The sequence below is a fragment of the Ochotona princeps genome, chromosome 4 (genome assembly GCF_030435755.1).
Source record: "Ochotona princeps isolate mOchPri1 chromosome 4, mOchPri1.hap1, whole genome shotgun sequence".
NCBI classification, from domain to species: Eukaryota; Metazoa; Chordata; class Mammalia; order Lagomorpha; family Ochotonidae; genus Ochotona; species Ochotona princeps.
Window position 1 is genome coordinate 66,139,870 of NC_080835.1, and position 18,489 is coordinate 66,158,358.

The window sequence follows — 18,489 nt, forward strand, 5'->3', positions numbered from 1 at the left end:
CTACTGTTCACTCACATGACTTGGCTGGCTCCCTAAAAATACTGAAGAAGTTGGAGAAGTTCTTACACTCTCAAGAATCAAATGCTATTTGCCTAAAAGCAAGGCTTAAAATGTGAAGGCAATTTTAGACTTCCAGATCAAAGATGATCAGAAAAATTTTTTAACTGAGACACAATAATGAATTTCGATAAGAATTGACTTACATAAAACACTTTTTACAACTTCTGGATTTCATAGAGTAACAAAATTTTAAAAATAAAAAGTGATCATTTTGCTATGAATACATATTATTTTTATATATGAATAATCTCAATAATTTGTTTAAAAAAGAAAACTTGAAAATTATATAGACTGTTGGTAAGTATTTGCAGCAATAGGGAAATTTCTAAAATGTAAAAAAATAGATGTCATTCACTATGCTGTTCATGAAAGAAAATTAATTTTTCATGACAAATAATTTTAAGAAATAACTAGTTTCAACTCCCATGGAAACTAGTAACATACTCTCATAGCAGTTGTCCTATTATTGTTTTTTATATTTTTATCTTCTATTTGGTAAGATAACTAGGACCATTCTCTACAGCAATTTAGAGAATAAGAAACAGAAACACAAACAAAAACTAGTCCAAAGTAACTGTGATGTCAAATAGACTTCTGGGAGCCAGTATGTCTCCTCTCCACTATGCAGTCATTGCTGAACCAGGACTTGCAAATGGCCAGCGTCCTCATGCTTTGGATGCCACGTCCAGCCGTGGCTAGCAGCACTCTGTGATCATCCCAGATGTTAAAGACTGAGCAGTTGCTCTTTCTACTGCTCAGAATGCACACATTCTGAAAAGACTGACTTGTATCTGGTCTGCGGCATCAACTCTCCTCTTTCTTACTCTTCTTTTCCTGAGCAGTTTTGTTATTCTTTAGGTTTTAAACAGGAAAGCAAACAATCCTTGACAACGACTTCCATTTTTTTGCTTGCATCTTCAAACATGTTTGGGATAGTAAGGAAATGAAATTGGCCTACTAATCTAGTCTCAATTGAATATGAAGAAAGATATAAATAATAAGCACAACTAGGATTACTGTTATGTGCTATGAGTTTTTGAGTCTTAGAAAAATCTAAATTGGAAGAACTATGGAAAGCACCCCAACTTTCACTTCATTAGAAATAAAATTGAGTCTTTTGAGGCTTACACTGCCACTTGCAACTCCAAAATCCTGTATTTCAGTGTCAGTTCGTATCCCTGCTATTCTGCTTCCCATCCAGGTTCTTGCCATGTCTGGGAAGGCACCTGAAAATGAACCAAGTACTTGGTATTCAGCATGCGCCCGTCACGGTAGCCTAGTGGCTAAAGTCCTCACCTTGCATGCGCTGAAGGAGACCCAGGTGGAATTCCAATGTCCTGGCTTCAGTCTGGCCCACGCCTAGCCTAGCTGCTGTAGCCATTTAGTGAGTAAATAAGCAAATGGAAGATCTCTCTCTCTCTAATTCTACTGTTCAAATAACAGCAAATAAAACAAATCTTATATAAAACAAGAAATATAGAACATTGAGACCCTCAGTTCTTTGAGCTCACCATGCTCCCTGATGCCACTGGGCTTTTACACAGGGTGACAACATTTATAACTTTTTATTTTTTAACTTCTTGATTAATGTCTTTCTCTGGCATATAACCACTAAATAAATATATAAAAATAACCACTAAAGTCAAGTCCCATGTCTGCTTTTTATTTCATCCTTACTTCTCAGAGCACAGAAGGAGAATGTAAATTTCCCAGCGTCTTTCCCAATGATTATTTTACACTGATATTTTCCTTCCTACACGGACATGATATCCTGTGTTGCCTTAATTCTTTCTATTCTCCAAATGCGTCTTTCTTCTTTTTGCTTGTTTGTTTTTGCATCCCTCTCGATGTCGTGGTCATGCTTCATGACACTCTACAGGCTCCTTTCCTCCTGGAAGCCCAGAAGGATGCTTTACAGCTGGATCAGGCACCTCTTCCTGCAGTCAGTGTCCACCGTTAGCTGCCCCCTCACACCTATATCCCTTGTGGTATTTTGTTGTCCTTTAAAAAATATATACTTACTCAATCACATTGCAATTATTGAAATGTTTTTTAGGTTTTTTCCAACCACTAGACTGTTCAGTAACTTGAAGTCTTTCTTTATGAGCTTGAAATTGGCACAAGCACTCATACTGTTCTGTGAGTAAATGAATGAACAAGTAAGATAATGAATGTCTGGCATATAACAGGAGTTTAGGTCATTTTCTTTTTGTAAGAAGAATTATTTATTTATTTGAATGGCAGAGTTACAGAGAAAGTTTTCTATCTGTTTCTTCACTCCCCAAATGGCTAGGACAGTCCAAAGCTAGGAGCCAGGAGCTTCTTGCAGGTCCTCGCATAGGCACAGGGACCCAAGAACCTGAGCCATCTTCCACTACTTTCCCAGGCATGCTAACAAGGAGCTGGGTCAGACGTGGAAGAGCATGGGCCAGGCACGGTAGCCCAGTGGCTAACATTCTTGCCTTGTATGCACTGGGATCCCATATGGGCATCTGTTTGTATCTGGCTGCTCTACTTCCCAGCTCTGTCTCTCCTTCTCTCTATAAATCTGACTTCCCTATTTAAAAAAAAAATAAATTTTTAAAAAGAAGAAGGAGGAAAAGTGGAGCAGCCTGGACTAAAGCTGCGGCCCATATAGAATCCTTGATCCACAGGCCACAGCTTCATTAGTCATGCCACAACACCAAAATTTTCAAAATGTGAACATAGCACTCACCTAATCGTATTCTCTTACCCAGAACATGGCAAATGTTTAATATTAAAACTCATTGGATATCAAACTCAGGAAAAAGAAATGGGAGGGGGAAATTCAACACACAGCTTCGTCTTGTTTGCATCCTAAAGCATGTTCCATGGAATTTAGTTTCTACCACTTTTTTTCAAATATCTCAAGAAATTGAGACTGAATTTTTTTAAAAAATATGTTGTTCTAATTTCCATACTCCTAGTTGGTTCTCTCTTACTTTTTGGCCACATCAATTTAAATGTCTATGCCATGAATCAAAGTGTATAATATGCATTCGTTTATCTGTTTCCATTATGCTATCACATTTTGTGAAGTCAAGGAAAATGTACAATTCAGCTTTGTAACCCCAGGGCCTCAAAAAATACCTGGCTTCTACTCTAATCGGTGGTATACAATAAACAAATGATTAAGCATCTCTCTCAGTTTATTTATCATTCCATCCTGAGACTAACATGCTATGTTAAATTGAGAGAGCTGTTATAGGCATGGAATTCTATTGGAAAGGCACACGACGCAAGATGTAATGTCTGTATTTCAGATGTTATATGTATCATGTTCCATTATTGTTGCTCCTGAATATACTTCTCTCAAAATGATATTTCCATAATCTGAAACCTAGCTTATTAGGGATATTCAATATCTTTGAAAAATTGTTATGTAGGATCAAATATTAAAAAACAAAGTGGCAAGTGGCTGCCAGTGCAGTGGCTTGCAGACTAATCTTCTGATTGTAGCTCTGGCATTCTATATATACTTCAATTATAATCCCTGCTCTTTCACTTCTGATCCAGCAACCTGTTGATGGCCTGGAAAAGCACAGGGTGATGGCCCAAGGCCTTGGGCTCCTGTACGCACATGGGAGATCCAAAAGAACCTCCTGGTTCCAAGCTTCAGACCAGCTCAGCTCAGACCATTTGGAGGGTGATTCAGCAAATGGAAGACATTTCTCTCTCTCTCTCTCTCTGTCTCTCTCTCTCTCTGAAAATGAGTTTCAAAGAAATAAATCTTTAACAAGGAAAGTGATTTTAAATTTCAGGATGTTATATTGCTATTCTATTCTGATCAAACAAAAAATTTTTATTGTTTAATTGCTTTTTACTTTTCTTCAGGGTCCATCAATGCTTCACCTGGTTCCTTTTTTAGTTTGCATTCCTATAGCAAGCAGCGCTGTGCCTCCCCTGGATTTTCAGATCCTTTGGGAAAATTTACTTGTCTCAGCTACTATACTGCAATGCAATTATTTGCTGCCAAATTGTCTTCATCATCTTGACTGAATTTCACTGGAGAAGCACAGAACCTGCCAATGTTCCAATTTTCTGTTTTTCTATTTGATAGTGTGACACCTTGAGTTTCAGTTGTATAAAAGCTGTCCAGCTAGCAATTTCTTGCCCCAGCTTATCTTTTGTATAGTGCATAGATATTGATTAAGTTTCTACAAATGGAATGTGAGCAGAAAGCATATATACTTCTCTAACAACAAAGAAAATTGCTTAGTCTCGATTTTCCTTTATCTTCTTTATCACAGGCTGGAAATATATTTCAAGTATGAATAGAAAAACAGCACTCCAAAGAATAATGAAAAATTCATATGCTACAACTCTAAATAACATTGTAGATGAGTAATAGCTACCTACCTATGTGGTCTGTTTTTCAATTGTTATGAAGTAAATGAAAAAAAAAACCTACTATACTTAAGATACTTGGTTTAGGTTATAGCTGTTTCATTTATATCATCTAATTATAGAAACAGTTTGCTGAAGTAGAGTACTGCCAGAATTAAAAACTAAGATGCATGGCATTATTTAAGCACATCATATGGCAGACAGAGAGAGCCACACTACAAGTTAGAATGTGATATCCCTTCACATGCCTTTACACAAGTTGAAACTATCCCAAATCATTAGCACAGCTTGTAGCTCAGGGGATTATGAGATGAAAAAATATATCAACATTTTGATGTACATTGGGTGCTATCTGAAAATTTTGATTTTGAAAAGGAGAAAATTGGGCAAGAAATGGCCTATTCGCAAATGCAAATGCAAGGGACTAGATCTCTGCCTAGATCTGTAGTTTATTGGATTGAAATCGTATCAATTTTATACTCTAGAGGGTGTAGAATTAAGTATGTACATACACCAAAGGGCATGATACTCTCAAGCATACTCTTGAGAGCCACCTGGGGATAAGGATCATTAGTTTCACATGGTTTTGAGATAGCTAATAGTAAATACAGATAATGAGAGGGCAGTGGAGACGTGATGGCAATAAATAAAAAGGTAACATGTAGTAGTTCTACAGAAGTGTGTCCTAAACTGACATGTACGTAAGTTTGTCTATACCTGTGCTTACTCCTCATGGAATTAATTGAAGGAAACAGATGAAAATGCTACAGCGATTTAGAAAGAACCTTAGTATCATACACACCAAAAAGTCTGATGTATGTTGCGGATCTTGTTAGATCAATAACTCATCTACGACACTGCACCAAGAAGAGAATACACCTTCTGGTGCCCATTGTGATATGGATAGTGAACAAATACCTCCCAAAGCCAGAGTTACAGGGGCAAACAGAAAGAAGGAAATGCACACTGAGAGCCCAAGGACTCATCTCAGCAGCAGAATGGAGAATTCACCATCCCTGCCCTGGAGAACTTAAAATTTACTATCAACCAAACACTGCCGTGCACTCTCCATTGTTCACTGCCGTCATCCTGTTCCTGCTGCATTATCCACCGGGTCTGGTATACCCGTGTGACTCGTGTTTAGCTGATACTCAGTCAAGTGGTCACTTCCTGCCAGATGGAGAAGACTATGTTCCACTGCAGTGCTCGATTTTCAGCTGCAACAATTAACTAACTGCATGGGATTTTAGATGAGCTCCACCAAAGAAGAGGGTATTTTTGAGGGAAAATGATGGTTGTTAAAAGGGAAAACTAACAGAAACTGAGAGTAGCTCATGGTGATTCATTCTCCCCAGTCCAATTTATAATAGAAACTTTGGAATTTTATCTGAATAATTTCAGAGAATTTTGTACATTTAAGAGGGATAATTTGTGAGTTTTTTGACGAAGGAAGATGTTAGAAAATCTTCCTGATATTATACTAACATTTCACAGTGTTCATTACTTGTTTAAGTTTCTTCTGAACCCTAAGGAAACATGGAAAATATCACTAATTCCTTTTTGACATGGCAACAGTTCAAACATGTCAAGAAAACATCACTATCCATTCTATCGGAACCTTGTTCTCTTGCCAAACCTCTTGCGTACAGTACAGGTATAGGAGCTACTGCTTAGTTCTCTGCCATGCTTTGCTAACTGCTGCTCAATCTGTAGATCTTGGACTAAGGACCACATTCTCAGAGAAGCTTAACATTGGAAGATAAATTCTCCTCAATGTAAATTTTTGTATCACTTTAGTTTTCTTCATAGATTATCTTTTTAGAAGTGTAACTCAGAAATACATGCAATCCATTCTCTTTATTTTAATAAAAAATTTTAAAAATCATTAATGCTGATCTGTATTTTTTGTTGACATAAAATATATTATGAAATTTTAACTCACATGGGCGAAAGACAAAGTCACTGGCTATGTGGAGAGTGTACTCTAATAAAACTGCTAATTGTTGCACAAGTAAATAAATAAAGACATATATAATTAGAAACAGTTTGAGTCATAATAAGCAAGTACTTGATAGAGAATAATGGGGAACATACAACTTTAAAGAATGTTTATTTCTATCTACTTGAAGGAGTATCAGTGACAGAAGAGGCAGGGTGATTGAGGGCTCACCCATTCCCTGGTTGACCCTCCAAGTGCCCTCAATAGCCAGAGTGGTGTCAAATAGAGCCAGGATGTGGGAATTTAATGTTAATCTCCCATATGGATAGCCAGGGTCCACTCAAATGACTTATCATCTACTGCCTCCCAGGATGCATTAACAGGAATGGTAGTTTGGAGTAGAGGATCCAAGTCTCAAACTAGTACTCTGACATGGGGTTCAGGCATTCCAAATAGCATCGTAACTCCCTCTAACAGAACATTCAACCTGTGCAACATAATTTTAATGAGAACATGGGGATTATGAAAGGTGTTCCTAGGAAATCGGTACTTAAGCTGAGATTCAAAGGAGTAGAATTCAACTGGGTGGAAAGTTAGGTTAAGATATTCCAGAAAGAGAAGCAACAAGGGGGGAGGTGCCTGAGCTTTGGCATGCTGGGAGTCTCCAATGTGCCATCTCGGAGTGCACAGCTAGAGATGTGTTGTGCTTTTGAATGGGAATGTGATGTTAAAGAAATTTGGGATCTTGATGATTGACATCACTTTTATAAAATAGGAATACAGTTGGTAATCAATATAAAGGTAAATTATCATTTGGACTTTTTCTTCCAGATAAAATGGTAATATGAGAAATAGACTTAATTTCCTTCTTATAGTTTAAAAACCATATTTGAGTCAGTCTTTCATAACACTGAAGATAAAGTGAAAAGAGACAGTGATGTGTGAAAAATAAAAAATGGGTAATTCTGTCTTGAGAGAATCTTTATGTTCAGGTAATATCTGTATGATACTGGCATAAGTACTGGTACTGGCTATGGAAATGAATGAAAATTGAAGAAATTGACCTACACATATGAAAAGTGATTCAAGGAAAAGAATTCATGAAAATTAAGTCAATTTAGCCCTATTAATGGCTTTTTAACTTTGGATAACCATATGCAAAAAAGAAAAGACAAGAAGGAAGGCAGGGAGAGGGAAAGAAAGGAGGAAAGGAAGCAAGGGAAAAATCTCTACACATATCTTGCATATGTAGATACTAACTGGAAATGCATTATAGAGCAAAACACAACACCAACAACTATAAAACTTCTAAAAGTAAATATATGAGAAAGATTTTCTAATATTTTATTAGCTGAAAAATATAACACCAGAACATATTTGTAATAGTAAAAACTTAAAGATTAGAATTCCCTAAACTGTAAAACTTCTGTTCTTCAAGACATTGTTAAAACAATGAAAGAATAGCTACATTTTTTTTTTCTGGACTCATCGGAGGTCTGGGTCCCTAACTAGCTACAAATTTAAACAAAATATGTACAACTCTTACACATGATAAGAACTTGTATACAAAATCAGTAAAGGTTCTCAACACTTAACAGCAAGCAAATATAATGAAAGACACTTCATCAAAGAAGATGTATGGATGACAATTAGTCAAAGACATAGGATAAGATGCCAAGCATCATTGGTAATTACGAAAAAAGTAAGCTGAAACTATGAGTAATCATTACGTAACTATGAGAATTGCTAAGATTAAAAAGACTTGAAACGGCTTTGGAATAAACTGTGATATATCACTCAAATGAAGTACCATTGACCAATAAAAAGGAATGCACTTGATATGCTCTACAAATATATAACTGCCAAAATAATTATTCTGGGTAAAATAAGTCAGATACAGAAAACTATACATGTCTCAATGTTCACAGAACTCACAGAATAGAAATTGTGTTCTACATTGCTAGACAATAAAATAATAACTATCTGTGGATGAGATAGGTGAGATAGAAAAAGAAATCAAGGAAGGATTACCAAGGAGGCAGAAGAATCCACAGTGATGGACACATTCATTATTTTAATGTGGTGATGGTTTCATAAGTGTATGAATGTTAAAACCTTCCCAATCATACTTTTTAAATAAAATGTGTGAGTTTATTCTTTTTCATCCCCACCTCAATAAAGCTATTTGTGCAGGTGGCCATTGAGGCACAGCATGTTAAATTGCCATTTTGGATATGCAATTCTCATTTCAGAATTGAGACCTCGCTCCACTCCTGCTCTAGCTTCCTGTTAATGCACTACACGGCAGCAAATATGGTTTGACTATCTGAGTTTCTACCACACATGTAAAAGATTTACAATTCCTGGCTCCTGGCTTCAGACTCAATGTCTAAGTGTAATCACTTGGACAGGACAATTGACAAGAGACATACCATTGAGTCTCATACTTTGCCAGAGAGCAGTCAAACCAGACATTTCTTTGGGAAGAATGATGAGGCAGTTCTCATGGACACCGGAAGGAAATGAGGAACATTAACAATAAGTTTGCCATGAAGCCTACTATATAGTGCTTACGACAGCTTTGTAAAATAACTGTTATTAGCTTATTTTGCAGATTCAAAAATTGACATTCTAAAAGCCGTGTATCCATCTTGCAAAACAACATAGTTGTTACTCAAACCAGAGTTGACAAACTACAGAGTGATTTCACTAGGCTGCACAGTTTTGCAGACAGAAACAAAGGATGGTGTTTGCCTATAATTCCTGAAACACAACTGGTATCTGAGTTCACATCATCATGTCCCTGAGGATTTAATGAAGATAGGACGTTTACTGTTTTTATTTTTAAGTGATAAATGCCATGATTGTGTTCCTCACAAAAGAAATAACAGAATCAGAAACAACAAGCCTACTATGTCTGCAAAGAATACATCATTCTGTAGAAACCTAATTATTTCTCTCTTCTAAAAGAATTGTGTGGCCAAAAGATAATGGATACACAAGAGAAACAATATATCTTGATTAGTAGTATAATAGATGGTGTCTCTTGGACATTAACTAGCAAAATTAATTGACAAAAATCTCTATGTGGAATGAAAATTGACCTCATAGAAGCAAAAGAGCAATGTCTTACTGTTTGGGGATCACTGGCCTGCCTGTGTTGTCTAACTTCAATTGTCATTTGTAGTGATATTTGCAGTAGCAGCAACTACTACTGCAGAGAGAAGCCAAATACTTCTCTCTGTTGTCTCTGTGAAGGTAGGAGACGATATGTATGTTTGGTGGAAATAAAAGGGGGACACCATCAAGAAGTTACACACTCGCTAGAGAAATTAGCAGCAATGATGAAAACAATTACATGATAGGAAAGAAATATGCAGAACCACCTTTGGGAGCCATATGCCCGCTAAACCTTTAATTGCTATTGAATTTGTGCAGAACTTTGCGATATCTGAAGAAAGAATGTGTCAGTCAGAGGAGAGATTAGTCAGCCTTGAAAATGTAGAAAGAAACCACTGGGGCAGAAAGTGAAGCGTTTTAGACTTAGCAAGGTTGAATGACCTGCCTGAGGGCACTCAGCCATCAGGGGTTAAAGAATTGAAATATGGTGTATTTACCAGCAGTTATAACTAATTTTTCTACACCATGCCTGCTCTACATGAAGATGGATGAGGTAAGGTAAAAGATCTCTATGCCTTAACGTGCAAGACCTTACAATGCATAGTGATGATCCAGAAGTGCCTGGTAGTGAAAACATACACATCAATCATCCGGATCTACTAAATGGTAGAAACAATAAGAGGGACTAGTTTCCTGGTTTATTCCTTAAAATTTGCAAACCTTTTTAAAGAAACCAGATCATGACTTAATCAGAAGGCATCAACAGCCTGCTATGCAATGCGGCTCTTGGACAACCAAGCAGAAAAGAAATGTCAAGTGAGGCATTCTCTAGGGATAAGTCCTCTTTCAACTTACCCCAGGAGGCAGCGTCTTGATTCAGATTTTAAATGGGATGACAGTTTGAGCTACTCATTAAGAAGGCAAAGACAATTCAATTATAAATCATGCAGAGCAAAGAAGCTTATATTTTCTGTGTAGAGATTGATACATTTCCCAAAACACAGTTTCTATTTGATTAAGCCAGAGACGGGCTATTTGTCTATCAGGAGACAGTCTAAATCCTCTTTCAAACACCAGATTTGGCTAAGTTTTAAAGTCAGAGTAAAATTTTCCTAAAATTTCTTCCTTAGAGCATTAATAAGTGTGTAGAACCACTTAAAATATTCACTAGGATTTATGTTTTCAGAATTTTTCATTTTTCTTGGCAATAAATGAGATTTCCACGGGAAAGGACCACCCTCCAGCATCCAAATACTTGACACTTCTTTCCAGCCAGACCCGGCTTCTCTTAAGATCAGGACAGTTTACTGAACTCATAAATGCATTAAAGAAATAGTTCTATAAATGACAAGTATAATTAAACAGGCAAAGTTACACGGAACTAATTTACAACAGAGATCAATTTTCTGAGGGTGAGAGTAGGGAACTGACAGATAAGGGGTGACAAAAATGTTCTGTTTGAGTTGAGATGCATAAATTCATCAAAATGTATTATTTTTCCATTCTATGGTAACCATCTTCAAGTAAACATCCTCCCAAAGGAAAGAAAGCAACCGGACTTTTCTGTTCAGAGATTACGGATGTGACTAGGTGTTTCTGTGAACCAGCTCTGAGCTCACCAGATCGAATTTTTTGGAAATTTTTATGCCATAGTTTTGCCTTGCTTTGAAAAACAGTAAATGAATCTTCATTAACCTTTTATCGAGATAAGTGGATACAGAGAAAGCAGTACATATTCAATGTGCAGAATTTGAAGACTGAGGACATTTGCAAACACCGATGAAGCTGTCACCACCACAATGAAGCCATCTCTAAAAATTTCCTTGTGTATCTTCTTTTTATGGTAAAAAAAGAGAAAACTTAATATGAGTGACACTATCATATAGTGTGTAAAGCTGCCACCTATAAATGGTGGCATTCATTTGAGTCCCAATTTGAGACCTGGATGCATCACATTCAATCTAGTTCCCTGCTAACACAAGTGGGAAAGCCGTAACAACGGGCCCAATTGACTGGAGCCCTGTAGGCACACGGGAGACACAGATGCAGTTCCTAGTTCCTGGCTTCCACATGGCTCGGTCCTGGCTGGTACAGCCATTGTGACCCAGAGGATGCCAGATTTCTCTTTTTGTGTATCCTTTCCTGCTCTATTTGTAACTCTGTCAAATAAGTAACTAAATCTTTAAAAAAAATCAATATGAAATTTGCGCTGTTAATGAACTTTAACTTCATGATAAAGTATTATTAACTGTAACTGCTGCGTTATACCACAGATCCCTAGAATTTATTCACCTTACAAAACTGAAACTACATCACTTGGCCGACAATGCCTCAATTGCCGCCCCACACACACTGAAGCATTTTTTTGTCTGCTTCTGTGAATTTGACTATATACCTCACATAGCTGAAACCATGCAATATTTGTCTTTCTGTGACTTGCCTTTCTAACATAGCATAAAAGCAGCCATATTCATCCAGGTTGTCACAAATTATAGGAATAAATAATGTTCCATTGCATGCATATATCACATTTTAAAAATTTATTCATGTAGGTCCTGGCACTAAAGTCCTCACCCTGTACTTGCCAGAATCCCATATGGTCACCAGTTCTTGTCCTGGCTGCTCCACTTCCCATCCAGCTCCCTGCTTGTGGCCTGGGAAAGCAGTTGAGGACGGCCCAATGCCTTGGGACACTGCACCCGCATGGGAGACCTGGAGGAGGTTCCTGGCTCCTGGGTTAAGATCGGCGCAGCATCGGCCACTGCAGTCGCTTAGGGAATGAATCATCGGACAAAATATCTTCCTCTCTGTCTCTCCTCCTCTCTGTATGTCTGACTTACCAATAAAAATAAAATAAATCTTTAAAAAAATAAATAAATCTCTAAAAAAAAATCCTTTAAAAAAGAGAGAGAGGGAGTAGATGTGGATTCAAATTTCATTTATGAGCATGCCAATGGGAGAAAACTAACCCACACCAAATGTCTTTCATATGATTTTGCAAAAATCACCAAGACAGTTATTGATTTATTTTCCTTTGATTTTTAGTGTTTTCATCATAAGCAAGCTACATTTTTGCCTCCTATTCTCACCTCACCAATTTTCAGTAGTCATTATAAGAACTTCTCTGATTTGGTTCTGACAATCATTTTCCAGAACTGTCTAGAAAACATTTCCAAATTTTACAACTGTAAATTATGATCTGTTTCTGTTAACATACAAGGAATTTGTTCTTATAAAATGCTTGTCTCCTTTAAAAAGGTCTATTTTATTTTTCTCATTTCTGTTTTTATACTTAATTTAAAAATATATGCTTTAGCTTCCAATTTCTCCATTTAGCTAATTTTTTTGTTGGTGCTGTTCAAGGCGAGGACTTTAGCCACTAGGGCACTGCTCCAGGCCCAACTCCCTCTCTCTTGAGGGAAAAAAGTCTGTAAATCACTGCCCAGCATAATCACCAAATAGAATAATCTAATATTAAAATAAGAATATATAATTTGAGGGAAGGATCAATGGACTAGGAAGTAAGGATTTTCCTTTAATGAACTGTGGGAAATGGAGTGACATTCTAGACTTCTGAGTCCAAGAATTTGTTGATCAACTACAGAGACTCAACAAGTGCGTATCTCACACGCATTTTTTTATGATTTCTTTACTTGTCATTTAAATAATTTTCCACTTAAAGTGGGACCTGAGATCATGCTTTCGAACTTAATGAAAAGATGATTATTGGAATAATTTATAAAATAATTATATAGTAAAGAGAATCTTGTCTTTTTGTGGGTTACAATGCATTTAGTTTATTCACCAATTCAACAAACTTACTATTTATTAAGGTCCTAAGTACTGTGCTGACTATGAATACACAATGGTGAGCAGTAGTATTTTTAATTTTCAGTTAAGTTGTGGAGAAATCAGGGGAATAGGCCAATGGAAAAATTCTAAACCACAGAAACTCTTTGATTTGAATAAATACAAGTTAACTAAGAGTACAAACTAAATCAATTCCTTTGGTTTTCAAGAAGTTAGGAAATTTTTAATGTCAATCATATTTTTTGCTATTATTGTATTCATTTTTGCTCCACTTATTGAGTAATTACTGAATATGAAATTGTACTGATTGGTACAGAGATTTTTTGGACACAATCAAGTGACTTTTGTTTTCAAAACTATTGACAGTTTTGGAGTCAATATTGTTACATAGCAGGTAATGCTGTGCCTACAGTTCCAGCATTCCATATGCACCTGTTTTGTTTTGTTTTGTTTTCCATTTCTGATCCAGTCACTCCTCTCCAGACCCAGTCTCTGCTAATGGGCTGAAGAAAGCCTTGGAGATGGTCCAAGTGATTGGGTCCTGCACCTATGTGGAAAAATGTAGCAGAAGCCACTGGCTGCTTCATTTTTGTTTGGTCCAGCCCTTCCTGTTCTAACCATCTGTGGATAGAAGGGGATAGAAGACACAACTCTTTGTCTCTCCCTCTCTGTAACTACAGTGTTCAAATAAATACATACACAAATCTTTTTTAAAAAGTAATCATAGTTTTGAATAGAAGATAAAATGCAAACAAATGGAATTAGATCATAAGTTTTGCAATTACATGGGATGTGATATAATGATGCAGCAAGAAATTATTTTGTAAGGTCTGTAAAACTTATTATTTTAAAAAGTGAAAAATTTTGGGTCATCGTATTAGCTTAAAAGGTTAATCTTCAGACCTGGTGTGATAGCCTGGTAGCTAAATCATAGCCTTGTATCTTCTGGTTCACTCTCCCCAGCTGCTCCACTTTCCATCAAGCTACCTGGTTGTGATTCGGGAAAGCAGTGGAGGGTGGCCCAAAGCCTTGGGACCCTGCACCCATGTGGGAGACCTGGAAGAAGCTTCTGGCTCCTGGATGCGGATTGGCTCTCCTACACCTGTTGTGGCCACTGGGTGAGGAGTCAACAGAAAGAAGATATTTTTCTCTCTCTCCACCTCTCTGTAAATCTCCCTTCCAAATAAAAAAAATAAATCTTTAAAAAAGAAAAGAAAACAATGTTAATCCTCCGCCTCAAAGTACTGGCATCCCATATGGGTGCTGATTTCTGTTCTGGTTGCTCTACTTCCCATCCAACTCTCTCCTTGTGTTCTGGAAAGAAATAGAGGATGGGACAATTTCTTGAGACCCTGTACCCATGTGGGAATCCTGGAAGAAGCTCCTATCTCCTGGCTTTGGACAGGCTCACTCAGCCGTTGCAGTCATCTGGGGAGTAAACCAGCAGATGGAAAATCTTTCTCTTTGTAAATCTGCCTTTCCAATAAAATAAATACAACTTTAAAATAAAAATTTTTAAAAAGTGGAAATTTCCTGGGGCCAGGATGGTGGTATAGCAAGCAGATCCCTCTACTGCAGTGCGGACATCCCAGATGTGTGCTGGTTCCTGTCCCAGCTGCCCCACTTTGGGTGATGGCCTTGGAAAGCAGTGGAGAGTGGCCCAAACCTTGGGGCTCTGCATTGATGTGAGAGGCTGGGAAAAAAACTCCTGGATCCCAGCTTCAAATCAGCTCAGCTTGGGATATTGCAGCCATTTGAGGAGGGAACCAGTGGGTGGAAGTTCAAGTAAAATAAATCTGGTTTTTTTATAATAGGAATTTTCTTCAAGAATATTCAAAATAAAAAACCATGTCCCTTTTCCCCTTTCCTAATCAATCCACAATTCTTGTACTCAGGAGCTCATGGCTTCTCTAGCCAAGTCTTCTCTAGCCAAGCTAATCTGAGGTTCTCCCTCTCCACTACCCACTGCACCAGGGATCAAACCCCTAGGGGAATCCCCAGGCTCCCTCTGGTTGTCTTGACATGAGCCCCCAAGTCTCTGCCCACCTTCACTGGTGCTATCTACCTGACCACCTGTGAGCCTGCACCCCTGGGGCCCCAATGAGCATCCTTCGTGTGGGAATAATGACGGTTGGGAAAAGTAGAGAACTTTTAACTGGCAGATATTTTGACAACTATGGCAAAAGACTAAAGGACAAAAATGGGAGGAAATAATATATACAAAGAAGTCTGAGAGTAAAAGGTTGGCAGACAAACAAGTGGATTAATACATGCCCTTAAAGTGGAAATATTTTGCTTGTGTGCAAGAAAGGACAGAAGTGAAGGATGTATAAGAACACTTTGGATTATTGCTTCATAATTTTTGCTTCATAAATTTAAAACTGTCCTGAAATAAAATGTAAAAGAAGAAACATAGTCATGCTTTGTTATTCAGCTGTTAATTATCTGAGCATCCTTCTCAGTTGTTTTCCCTCTGTAGGGATTAAATCACAAGAGACTTTCATTATATGTTTTGGTTCTAGGTATTAGAAATGAAAAAGGTTATGTGTGTGTGTGTGTGCACTTTGTTCACAATATCCTCAAACCAGAAATCCCAAGTGTCTCTCAACAGTCGAATGGGTAAAGAAAATGTAATTATATCTGCACTAGAAAACCTAGCAATACATGCAGCAATGGTGAATGAATCTTAAAGCCCTTGAACTGAACAAAGGAAGGTAGTATAATATCATTTATGTAAGCACTCAGAATTGTTGTTAAGTATAAAGCAAGCCACCATTTAAGGCTTAATTACTACAAATGTCATTTGGTTCAAGTTCTCGATGTTCTTTGCTGAAAAGTATGTGAAAACATTCTTTGAAGATTTAAAAATTACGATATGTAATGTTTAGGAGAATCCAACATATCCATGTGCCATTTCAATCAATTGCTCCTATCTGTTGCCATAGGCAATAACTAATTTGCTTTCTCTCATGGTGGAATACTACGCACTTTCTGCAATTTCAATAGGATTATATTGTTTTCCATATGGTTTCTTTCATTTGGCATAATTATTTCAATTTTACACATTGTTATGTTTATAAGCAAGTTGTCCTTAATTATTGAGCAGTATTCTATCATATGGGTAGATTATATTTTTCATTCCAATTGTCTATGAATGATATTTAAGCTGGTTCTACTTTCCAGATTGGGATGATTTCAAATGAAGCTGTTATAACAACTATGCACAAAAGTTCTTTGAGCGTAGATTTTTTATTATTTGTCCAAGTGTATACTTTAGGTATATGTTTAATTTTGTAAGAAATTGCCAGACAGTGTTTGGAAGTGGCTTACTATTCTGCATTCTTACTAGCTATGAATAAAAACTCCAGTTCATCCCCTAACCAATATTTGGCATTGTCATTTTTAAAAGTAAATGGAAATTCTGATGAATGTATCTTAATTTGCTGTTATTTGAATTTTTCTTTAAGTTGAACACTTTTTATTAATAGACTTCTTGTGTATTTATTTTTAAATTGTCTTTTTGGAACTGGCATTTGGTTTACTGGCTAGGGATACCACCTGGGACACCTGCAGCCTATTTAAAAATGTTTGGGTTTAAGTTGAACTAGACTTCTAATTTTAGCTTCCTGCGAATGTCAATCCTGAAGGGCAGTGACAATAAATCAAGTACCTGAGGGCTTATCACCATGATGACCTATCAAAATATTGGGAACTCAGACTGAGCTCCAAACTCCTGACTTAAGCCTGGCCCAGCATAAGCTGTTGCGGACACTTGGGATTTGAGTCAATAGATAAAAGTATTCTCTCTCTTCTATCTTTCTATGGCTTACTGCCTTTCAAATTAAAAAAATACATAAATAAAATGTAAATTCTTCAAATCTTTTGCCTGTTTTTTGTATTGTGTTTTTTGTTTTCCTGTTGTGCAGCAATGGTCATACACATTTTGTGATAAAACTCCTTTGATAGATGGGGATAACTGATATTTTAGTAATTCTCTACCCTTCCGATTAACAAACAGGCATATATATTCATTCATTTAGGTGTTTTAAAAGTCACAATGAAGTTTGGCAGTTTCACTGTACAGATCTTGTGTATGTTATATTAAATTTATTCTTAAACATGTCATGGCTTGGATGCTATTAAAAATTAATTGTATTTTTATTTTTCTTTTCTTGGTGTCTGTTGCTATTTTATACCCATTACTGATGTTTTGCAGATCTTTTCAACTTAGAAATTTCCTTTATTAATTTTTTTAAGTTGTATTATTTACTTTTATCTTAAAGAGTGTTACAGAGAGAAGAAACTCAAGCAGAAACATGAAGAAAGAGATCTTCCATCAGTTGGTCTACTTGTCAAATGGCCGCAATGGCTGCAGCTAAGTTGATCAGGAATAAGTCCATTTTTGAATAGAAGTTGAGAGAGGATATTTATTATTTTATCTCTGATCTTAGGAAAAGAGCATTTGATGTTTTAGCATTAAAGATGGTGACAACATTGGTGCTTTTCACATGCTATTTACTATTGTAAGTAGAATTCATTTTTGTTATAATTTTCCTCAAGATTTTTAACATTTACATGGATACTGAATTTTTGTTAAATTATTTTTCTATATCTGCTGAGGTGCCCATGTTTTCTGCTTGTTATTCTGCTGATGTTATATATCAGTTGAGTTCCTTGCATTTCTGAAATAAACCACAATTATGAATATATTAGAGTTTTCATGTTTTTATTAAATTTGATAGTTTGTTAAGAATTTACATACTTTTAGAATAATTTAAAGTCATAATATTAATATTTAAGCCCACTTATACTTTTTTTAGATTATAAATATGTCAAATGAATAAGGCAACATTGAATTAAGGATTCATATGGGATTAATGGCAAAGCTGTTATATTTTCACTGTTTGCTTTCATTTTTTTAGTTATTCTATTGTTGGCTTCCCTAGTGTACACTTTTTGTCCACTGTAGCAACTTTGTAATCTTAACACACAAGACAGAGTTGGTAAATTGAGATTACAAGAAATGTAATCTTCAATATTGATGCAGTGTTTAAGTACACAAAATTTTGGAATACACGAATTCTAAAGAACAGCTAAATGCTATGTCCTTATCATGTGACAACATTTTGCATTGCTTCTTTATAAAACAGAAAAAAAACTTTGATCCCTCAAGGTTAATATAATCTCTCCTG

At 36.4% G+C, this 18,489-nt stretch overlaps 1 protein-coding gene across 1 annotated transcript in view; it reads left to right on the forward strand.

Annotated features, from left to right (window-relative positions):
- Window positions 1–8,888: 8,888 nt before the first annotated feature.
- FOLH1 (folate hydrolase 1) overlaps window positions 8,889–18,489 on the forward strand; it is a 155,769-nt gene continuing 146,168 nt past the window's right edge. Inside the window, exon 1 of the mRNA XM_058663718.1 lies at window positions 8,889–8,895. The gene's annotated coding sequence lies outside the window, so the exon portion shown is untranslated. The remainder of the gene's footprint in view (window positions 8,896–18,489) is intronic.